The sequence below is a fragment of the Heteronotia binoei genome, chromosome 3 (genome assembly GCF_032191835.1).
Source record: "Heteronotia binoei isolate CCM8104 ecotype False Entrance Well chromosome 3, APGP_CSIRO_Hbin_v1, whole genome shotgun sequence".
Lineage (NCBI taxonomy): Eukaryota > Metazoa > Chordata > Lepidosauria > Squamata > Gekkonidae > Heteronotia > Heteronotia binoei.
Window position 1 is genome coordinate 108,854,640 of NC_083225.1, and position 9,059 is coordinate 108,863,698.

Consider the following 9,059-nt stretch of genomic DNA (forward strand, 5'->3'; position numbering starts at 1 on the left):
ATTTCAATCAGACAACAAAGAGAAATCCCTCTAACAAGTATTTCATTTTGTTCAGATTGTACTGCAGCCGAATAATAGTCTCTTTAACAAATATCCAATTATAATCCGGGTCAATTTAAGTATCCATATTCAGGTTAGTTCAAATTATTTTCAGTACTTAAAGATGTTCTTTAGCTTTTCAAGGCCTCATTCACAGGGAAATTGGAGGAATCAACCTATTTCCTTCCTTTGAACTGCCTGTTTATTGAAATGTAAAACGACCCATTGGCCATTGGCATTGAAAGCACACTAACTTGCCACGTAGAATTGTCATGCTTGAGGTAGAGAAGCGATAGATCACAAGCTTATTGAAGAGAAGAGAAGCGAGCAATTGGACGTTCACCTCTTGCTGCTGTAATGGCGATCACGACGGGGGGAGCTTCGGGGCATACAGAGAGAACAGGAACAACTGCCGTTGTGCCCCTGTATTGCTGTAAAAGCCCCATGCTGAAAGGAGACCCCTTCAGGGCCTCTTTGGGGGTGTTACATCCGTGGCACCCTCCACCCGCCTAATTCAGAGGGGCCACAGGCAGGAGAACCCACGGACCCTGCTGAGATCAAGGCGATGTAGCCCGTAAGTTCCAGTGGCTCCTTAATTTTTTTTTATTTGTTTAATTTCAGTTAGGATCATTTTGGGATATTTTTTATGCTGTCCTTCCAAAGTTTGAATTTGTCTGTTATTTTCAATATTTGTTCTAATTTTTCTTTCCTTTTTTTTTGGAAACAATGGCTATCAGATTCTCTATTGTTAAAGCTGTACTTGCTTCCCAAGTTGTAGTTACTGAAATTTTAAACAGTCATTTAAATCTTTTTTACACTTGTTTAATATATCTTCTTGCAGCAATAGATTACCATTTAATCTCCATCCTCTCTTTTTAGTTCAATCTCCATGCTAGGTCACAAGTAGAGGGTTGTGGCCTGCAAGAATTCTAGGTTGCATTTTGGCCTTTTTAAAATTCATAATTGATGCTTTGGAAATCCAGTCAATCCTACAGTATGTTTGTTGTCTATCAGAAAAAATGCATAATCTTAAGAACCTGGGTTTGTTACTCTCTATGCAGCAATCAAGCATAATGTGTCCATATAGTGAAAGACATTTTGGGGTAGTTTACCTCTCTTCGGGTTTTCTTTTTGGGTTTTTTTTTACGTTTATCTTTTATGAGGTCCATTACTCCATTCACACCTCCAAAAATCATAATTTCTCCTTCTTGAAAGTCCAATGTTTTGAAAAAGTTCTCATAAAATTTCTTTTTTGCATTGTTTGAAGCATAAATTGAAATTAAAGTGTTAATACTTCTTGAGTGGAAGGTCTAAGTCTGGCAAGCTTGATCACCAAGACCTGGCACCCAGATTGACTGAAGGCCCCGGAGCACACATGTGGTGGCCTATAAATTAGTCATTCCTTTGTCTGGGAGTATTTTTTGTTGCAGAGGTTGGAACTGGGTTTTTGCATTTGTCAAGTGTTATGTATGTGGACTCAAGTGAAGACGTTGGGTGTTCCTGCTTGTCTCATTGGAGCCATACGGACTGAGCTTGTGGACTTGGGAACAATGGGCTGCAGGATTCAAACCTTTGCCGCCCTGGACCAATCACAGGCCCCTGCCGGTTTAAATGACCCAATAATGTGCTTGAGCGGGAATCCAGGGATATATATAAGTTTGGCCCCGTTGGCCTAGATCTCAGTTTGTAGTGCAGCCACCTACTATGCTGTACCCCATAAAGAGCTTGTTATCACCAGGGAAGCGGGCATTCTGCAACTAATGAAGACCAGATAAACCATGGATTGTATGTACCTGCTTGGTAACTTCATTTTGTTTATTTTATTTAGTGCACTTAGATCTGTTTCTTGTAGTACCTTGAGTTTGTGCCTGGTAGAAATAAAGTTGTTTAATTTGAGAGAATCTGCACAAGTCCTTACCCACCTACCTTGACTCATTAGCACACTCGGGTGATAACACCCCTGTGGAGTTGGCCTGAGGCAACCCACAAGAGAGAGAGGGTGACTGGATTTTACCCAAGGTGGTGATGGCAACAGTGGAAGGAGGGCAAGACAGTGGCTAGTCTTGCCCTACAACATGACAGAGATCAAGCCCTTTCTCTCAAAGAAGTCTTTACACCAGAGGAGTCTTTTTTTATTATTATTACATTGTCTTCCTTCTGATTGCTCCTCCCTTGCTGTTGCTGCCCAGTCTGGCTCTCTTCTCAGCTCTTCCTCTGGCCTGCTGCTTTTTTTAGGACTATGCCCCCACTCTATTCCTTTTCCTCCAGAGGTAATGAGACCCAGGGGCAGAGACTTTTCAATTTCCCAGGGGGGAGGGGCTGGGGTCCAGCCAGAGGCATTTAATCCAGTAAAATCATAAAGAGGGGCCTCCATTATCACTACCTATGAATTTATAGAGAAGCTCCCTCCCTGTAAATTTAGGGAGCACCCCCCCCCCCAACAATGCCCATGGACTGGGTCAAACCCAGGAAAAGGTGGGAGTTTGCCAGTGGTTATACTGGTATCTCAGAGGTCTCTTGCTGTGTCCTGTTTTTGAAATTCACTTTTAGAATAAGATCTGCAAATATACGTATCATGTGCATAGGACAAACCAATGGTCACAAATTTGACAGTAAAAGGCAATACAGAAAAGCTTTAGGGGAACATTTTATAAGTTTCCCTGGATATTCACTTACAGGTGTCTTGTTTCTGCCTCATTAATAAAGTACGATTGTACTGAAATTGACAAAACTATGGCATCACAGATACCTTTGTTTGATAAATTCATGGGTCTCTGACCCAGGGCAGAATACAAAACAGTTTCTGAGCTATGTACAAAGTTCAGAGTTAGTTAATACTATAGCAATATAACAAAATAGGAGTCAATTGCACCTTAAAACCAACTTAGTTTTATTTAAATTGGTCTTAAAGGTGCAATTGACTCCTATTTTGTTCTACTACTTCAGACCAACACGGCTGCCTATTTGGATTTATCTACTATAGCAATATGTATGCAACATAGCAATACAGTGTTATTGTATTAACTAACTCTGCAACATAGCAATACAGAGGGCATTCATGTTAGGGCTTGAGGGTGGGATCTGCCAGACCCAGGTTCTTGCTGTGGAAGCTGACTGTGTGATTTTGGACCAAGCGTAGACTTCCAGCCTAACCTGCCTCTCAGGGCTGTTGTTCAGATCACATGGGGAGAGAGGAGAATGATGCAAACTGCTTTGGATCCCCCATTGTAGAAGCTGCAGGGAGGGGGAAGGCAATGGAAAGCTGAAGTCAGAGGGGCAGATAAAGGAAAGGAGATAGGGTTGCCAACTCCAGGTTAGGGGTGGGGCCTGGAGAGGGTGGGTTTGAGAAAGGATATAACCTCAGCCAGGTAAGATGCCATTTCACTCTAGGAAGGCACTAGAGATCACTCAGATTTACAACTGCTTTCCAGATGGCAGTGATCAGCTCCCCTTGAGGTGGGAGGGGAGTTAATGCCTTCACTTGGGTGGGTGGGAAGACAGCAAGGGTTGCAGGAACTTGCCCAGAGCCTCCTTCTACAGCCCATTGTATTTTTCTTCACAACAGACCTTACTTCTACAGATAATAAAGCAGTCAACAAATCTGAGAACTGAGCCCAGTAGCGCATTTAACTATTCAAAGACATAAAAGATGATGCTGTTAAAGTGATGCACACATTTTGTCAACAAATTTGGAAAACACAACAGTGGCCACAGGATTGGAAAAGATCAGTTTATATTCCAATTCCAAAGAAGGGTAATGCCAAGGAATGTTCAAACTATCGCACCAATGCACTCATTTCACATGCCAGCAAGGTCATGTTAGAGATCCTAAAAGCTAGGCTGCAGCAGTATGTAGATCATGAACTACCAGAAATTCAAGCTGGGTTTTGGAGAGTTAGAGGAACTAGAGATCAAATTGCCAACATTCAATGGATTATGGAAAAAGCACGGGAGTATCAGAAAAATGTCTTTTTCTGCTTCATTGACTACACTAAAGCCTACACTTTGATTGTGTGGATCACAACAAACAGTGGCAAGTCCTTAAAGAGATGGGGGTACCAGCCCACCTCACATGTCTGCTGAGAAACCTGTATAAGGATCAAGAAGCAACTGTCAGAACAGGATATGGAACAACCGATTGGTTTAGAATAGGAAAAGGAGTTCGACAAGGATTTATATTGTCACCTTGCTTATTTAATTTATATGCAGAGTACATCATGTGGCATGCTGGCCTGGATGAAGCACAAACTGGAATTAAAATTGCCAGGAAAAACATCAACAACCTCAGATATGCAGATGACACTACTCTAATGACAGAAAGTGAGGAGGACCTAAAGAACCTCTTGTTGAGGGCGAAAGAGGAGAGCACAAAAGTAGGCTTGAAACTCAACATCAAAAAAACTACGATCATGGCATCTGGCCCCAACACACCTTGGCAAATAGAAGGGGAAGACATGGAAGTAGTGACAGACTTCACATTTCCGGGATCCAAGATCACTGCAGATGGTGACTGTAGCCATGAAATTAAAAGACATTTGCTCCTTGGGAGGACAGCTATGGCAAACGTGGGCAGTATAATAAAAAGTAGAGACATCACCCTGCCAACAAAATTCCATATAATCAAAGCAATGGTATTCCCAGTAGTAATGTATGGCTGTGAGAGCTGGACCATAAGGAAGGCCGAGTGCAGAAGAATAGATGCTTTTGAGCTGTGGTGCTGGAGAAGAATCTTGAGAGTCCTTTGGATTGCAAGAAGATCCAATCAGTCAGTCCTACGGAAAATCAACCCAGACTGTTCCCTGGAAGGTTAGATGCTGAAGCTGAAGCTCAAATACTTTGGCCACCAAATGAGAAGGGAGCACTCACTGGGGAAGATCCTGATGCTGGGAAAAACAGAAGGAAAAAGAAGAAAGGGACAGCAAAAGATGAGACGGCTGGACAGTGTTACTGATGTAACAAACACGAATTTGAGCAGACTTCAGAGGATGGTGGAAGGCAGGAGGGCCTGGTGTGGCTTGGTCTATGGGGTCTCAATGAGTCGGACTCGACTATGCAACTGAACAACAAAAGCACCTTTAATATCAACAAAGTGGTGTCTATAGTCCCTTCACAGTGGCTTCTTACTTTTTGATATTGTTTCAGACACTAGAGCAGTGATGGCAAACCTTTTAGAGACTGAGTGCCCAAACTGCAACCCCAAACCCACTTATTTATCGTAAAGTGCCAACACAGCAATTTAAGCTGAATACTGAGGTTTTAGTTTAGAAAAAAACAACTCATAGTGAAATTAACAAACTGAAAGAACATTTGGTTTGGATAGCATTTGCTTAGGAAACCAACAAAATAGTAACATGTCAGAATGGGAGAATGATGGTGAGAGTGTCGTAAGGCAATAAATGGAGACTGTTCATTGCTCTGTTGCTTACAGGTCTGGGTTAAACTGAGAACTTGCCTTTCCCAGAGGTGTTCCTGTCCACCTAATTTACTTTTGAACATGTAACATACATTTCCCCCCAAGTCAGAATAAAGAGTTGGACGCAAGGTATTGGGTATAACTAAGGGCCACTTTATTAAAGTATAAATAACAAACGGCAAGGCTAACCGAAACTGTGTCTTGGTCAGGGCCAGGGGTCTCAACAGACACCTCCCCTGCCATTCCATAGTCGAGGAACCCAGCCCCCAGCCGAAGCTGTATGCCACAGCTCCTGCCAGGCCAGCCCAGCAAGAAGGCAAGCCCCAGAGGGTCCAACCACCAGACGGATGTCTCAATGGAAAGCACCCTCCAGTACTGCAACTGCGGCCTGGTCAGGGCCAGGGGTCTCTGTGTTTAAAACAATTTATTTTTATATGTTGTAATAACGTGTCATCATTTGTCATTAAATGTTAGTACACATATATAACATTTTCTCCACCCCACCCCTCCCCTTTTGTGACCCCCAGCAGTGCATGCCCCCTTAGCAAATGTCCCCGTATTACTATTTAATCTAATTTGTTATAAGGTAATAAACTCTATCTATTAAAAAATCTTTCTCCAAAAAACTCAAAAGTTATAATTATAATCCATCTTCATGGTATTTCTTCTAAAGAGAAAAAGTTGTAATCCAATAATCATATTTCTTTAAAAATTAACCATTGTCAAAGCTCACCAAATGTCCTTTAACGTTCCATTGTTTTTCAATGTATTTTTGAAACTTTCCCCAGTCATTTTTAAATTTCTCTAAATCTTGTTCTTTTAAGATTCATGTAAATTTGTCCATTTCACTCCAATGCATAACCGGGCTGCCACCGGACATCCTACAGAAGCTGGCGGTCATAGTCAGAACCCAATACCGCCAGACTAGATTGAGATAGCGTACTAGTTTTTAACTTGATAAATGTTTTATGGTTTTATATGTTTTATGGAATTGATTGTTTTTATGATACTGTAAGCCGCCCTGAGTCCGCTTGCGGAGAGGGCGGGATATAAATGTAAAGTAATACATAAATAAATAAATAAATAAACTTTCAGAGTCCATTCCCATACTTCTGGTATTTTGTCTTGTTTCCACATTTGTGCATATAATGTCCGTGCAGCTGAAAGCATATACCAAATTATTGTTCTATCTTGCTTTTGAAAATTTTCCATTTGTAATCCCAACAGAAAAATATCTGGTGCCTTCTTAATATTATATCCGAAAACTTTCGAGATCTCCTGCTGAATCATTTGCCAGAATTGTTTCGCCTTTTCACAAGTCCACCACATGTGGTAAAAGGATCCTTCATGACATTTACATTTCCAACATCTATCCGACAACTGATTGTTCATTTTTGCCAATTTCTTGGGTGTTATGTACAATCTATATAGCATTTTAAAGCAATTTTCTTTAATGTTATAACATGTAGAAATTTTCATAGAGTTCTTCCATAGGTATTCCCGTGACTCCATCTGTATTTCCTTATATATATTTATCGCCCATTTTATCATTTGTGATTTAACTACTTCATCTTCCGTAGACCATTTCAGTAATAGTTTATATGTCCTTGAGATCAGCTTTTCATTTTCTCCAAACAGCATTATCTCCAGTTCTGTTTGTTCTTGTCTTATTCCATAGTTTTTAATGTCCTGTTCAAGCAAGCTCTTTATTTGTTGCAGTTGAAACCAATTATATTTATATTGTATTTCTTCAGCTGTTTTTAATTCCACCTTTTTTCCTTGGATCTTTAAAAATTGTTTACATGTTAACCACTTCTCTTCTTTAATATCTGAATACAATTTTATTACTTCTGTTGGTAGGATCCAAAGTGGTTTCCTCTCGTCACCATATCTTTCATATTTTGACCAGGTATTTAACAGATTATTTCTGATATAGTGATGTGAGAAGAAACCATCCATCTTATTTTTCTCATAGTGCATGTAAGCATGACATCCAAAGACATTTCCATGTCCTTCTAATGTCAATAACTTTCTATTTGATAATGTCATCCATTCCTTAATCCACCCCAGGCAAACTGCATCATGGTACAGCTTTAAGTTAGGCAGTTGGAATCCACCTCTTTCTTTCGCTTCAGTCAAAATTTTCATTTTAATTCTTGGTTTTTTCCCAGCCCATACAAATTCTGAAAGCTCCTTTGGTATCTATTAAATTGTTTATTGTCTTTCACTATTGGATTTGTTTGAAACAGGAACATAATTCTTAGTAAAACATTAATCTTAATTGCAGAGATTCTGCCCAGCATAGATAGGTTCAATTTGTTCCATTTAATCATATCTCCATTGATCTTGCGCCAGAGTTTTTCATAATTATTTTATACAAATCAATATTTTTCATTGATTTCAGGTTTTCACGGCTGGTAACATCATTAGGGTTTGTAGAATCTTTCAGGATCAAGTGCCGTGTTCTACTGGAGAAAGTTTTCCTTCCAGACGTTTCGTTCTCAGCTGCGGAGAACATCCTCAGTGGCGTTGCAGCCGGAGCAGGCGCTCAGACCTTCTTGGCTGCTATTTCTAGGCTGGAGGGGGTGTGATGAAAGGGCAATTGGTTTGTGGATGTGCCCATTGTTTGGTGGGGCTTCCTGGAAGGGTAGTAATAAAGAAACTGTCGCTTGTTTCAGCCAGAAAAATCAGCTGTAGCTGAACATGCACTTCAAGAAGGAGACTACGTCATCCACTTTGAAAGAACTGAAGTTCTTTCTACGGTCTCACATTATCATACCCGCCTGAACAGAGAAGCTATTGAGATTTACAAACACCAGCACAATTTTAACAGAAAGGAAGAAGGCATTTTCATCCACCAATCTTGGTACCCAGCTCTGCAAAACACCCTACAGACTATAAATTGCAGAAAGTCTCAGAACAACCAACAAATTCCACAGAACAATCAGCACAGTCAACAACCATCTTCCTTATCTTCAAACCCCTTCCAACCCTCCCAGCAATTAACACAGAACAAGGGTCACATTCAACAGCCAGTTTCCTTATCACTACCCTTCCAGGAAGCCCCACCAAACAATGGGCACATCCGCAAACCAATTGCCCTTTCATCACACCCCCTCCAGCCTAGAAATAGCAGCTCTCCAGCAGCCCTGGCCCCACTCAATGCACAGCAGCCAAGAAGGTCTGAGCGCCTGCTCCGGCTGCAACGCCACTGAGGATGTTCTCCGCAGCTGAGAACGAAACGTCTGGAAGGAAAACTTTCTCCAGTAGAACACGGCACTTGATCCCGAAAGATTCTACAAACCCTAATAATATTTTTCATTGTTATTTCTACACCTAAGTATTTTACTTTTGAGTAATTTCACACTCTGTTAATCTCTGTAGTTCCTTCTGCTTACTCTTTAACATATTTTTACACAATTTTTTTTATTTTTCTTTGTTTATATAAAAGCCTGCCAACTCTCTATATTCTTGTACCTTACGAAGCAGCAATGGTGTCACACAAGTGGGATTTTCATTTATAAACATCACATCATCTGCAAATGCTCTGTATATATAGGAAAAACCTTTCATTTTTAGACCCTCTATCTCTTGGATTTGAATTAAC